At 33.4% G+C, this 1,978-nt stretch overlaps 1 non-coding gene across 1 annotated transcript; it reads left to right on the forward strand.

Annotated features, from left to right (window-relative positions):
* The first annotated feature begins 1,589 nt into the window (after nucleotides 1-1,589).
* On the forward strand, nucleotides 1,590-1,661 carry Trnae-cuc. The gene has a single exon. It is a non-coding gene; the product is annotated as a tRNA-Glu (tRNA).
* The last annotated feature ends 317 nt before the right edge of the window (nucleotides 1,662-1,978 follow it).

Genomic DNA, 1,978 nt, shown 5'->3' on the forward strand with positions numbered 1-1,978 from the left:
TTTTTTGACTTATCCGGGATTCAAACCCTGGACCTCATGATACAGCTACAAGATGAACGAGGCTGTCAGACTACTATACTCATTAACCATAATTTAGGTAAAAACGATCATTTACCGGCAAGCATAAGGATCGGAACACATCACCGCGGTGGTTAGGTACATGGTGCGACAAACGTGCTCGCACCGTAGGGTGCTCTCAAAATAAGTAAACAAATCTGAAGTTGCTACATGGCGGTCTGCGCAGATTCAAATAAGGGCACAGCCCTACTGTAATCTGTTTTTAGAATTCCGTACCTAAATTGTGTTATTCTTAAAAGCCTCCGCTGTCCGTCCGTCTGTCTGTCAGCGGGCTGTATCACATGTGATCTGTAATAGGTAGATAGCTGAAATTTTCAAAGAGTGTGTATTTTTACTGCCGCAATAACAACAAAATTTATTAATCAACCAAATTGATGAATATCATAATAAGCGCTATGCAAATTAAAAAAAAAAGTTAGTAAGTGTTATATATTGTGTCTATGTTAAGATACTATACCTTAGATTAATAATAACGGTAGTACGGAACCCTTGGCGTATGAGTCTAACTCACTCACACAATTGGAGAGGTTTTTATTGTATACTGCGCAATCATAAACCTCATTTTCAGGTTGAACTTATTTTGAAGCAGTTTCCCTTATTGAACGATACCTCGGCATTCCGCTTCACCACAGTCGGGGTAAAACTAATAATGTCACAGCTTTTCTAAGGATGAAAATTAATCAGGTTTTAAAACTAAAGCGACGAGGGTTTCAAACGCGCCCAGGTCTCAGAAGAGCCTACAATAAACTCAGATACGATGAGTACGAAAGCTCGCCGAGATGATGTGTTCCAGCCCTAAAGGCAAGTGCAACAGACAGACAACGGTTTTATCTATGTAGATTAAAGCGTAAATTGATCGATGGCGCGCAGGAAGCCCGACAGACTACTATACAACAAAAAAACCTGTGCACAGAACCGGCGGATACAGGGAGGGTTCCGTAGCTTTAATGGTAAAAGATTATTACTAACGAGAATTTTACTTTTGACATTGAAGAGTTTTGGCATTCAAAAATACAATGTACAGCACAATACAAGGTTGTTTGCTACTCTAACCAATTTTAAAAATAAATAATTTGAATTTGAATTAATAATAATTAAGTATATTGTAATATGTTTATTAAACAAATTACTAGAGTACGGGTTTTAATTTCTAAGGTTATAAATATTGTGACGAGAAAAACAGTTGAAATTGCCCCTTGAAATCTTTATATTTTATCGTATGTGTTTTTTTTTTTAATATTATGGTTGTGCAATTTTCTACAAAATATTCAACCACTTCAAAACGTCAGTCTCATCAGAATATGATGAGAATGTACCATTTTTTTGATAACCTCATGATGCAAAAAAAGGAAATAAATAATAATTAGGTCATCAAATTTCAAAATAAAATTATTAATAACATAGTAATAGTATTAGTCATTTCATTTCATTTATTCATTCTAAGTAAAGTAATAGTATATTAGTAATAGTATATTAATATTTAGTCAAAAATTTTACCATTTCAAATCATATCCGATATGGTCTAGTGGCTAGGATACCTGGCTCTCACCCAGGAGGCTCGGGTTCGATTCCCGGTATCGGAAAACTTCTTTTATGATTTTTTAATAAGACTTCTTTTCGTACTTTTTTATTATTATTTTATAATAATTATTATTTACTTATTTATTTATTTCAATATAATATTTATTTATTTAAACATCTTTATTGTTAACAAAATTACAACTAAGTAGCTCTTTTTTGTACCAGAAAGTTGGAACAATGTAGAGAAAAAGAAAGAAAAAGTGGACCGGGAAGCTCTTATAATAAATCTCTACCAGTGGCCCTTGGGTTTTAAATCCAGTGGAAACTATTTAAGTTTCCGAAAAAAAAATAAGTTGTAACGTAAAAATTAAAATACACG

The sequence above is a fragment of the Maniola jurtina genome, chromosome 20 (assembly GCF_905333055.1).
Source record: "Maniola jurtina chromosome 20, ilManJurt1.1, whole genome shotgun sequence".
NCBI lineage: Eukaryota > Metazoa > Arthropoda > Insecta > Lepidoptera > Nymphalidae > Maniola > Maniola jurtina.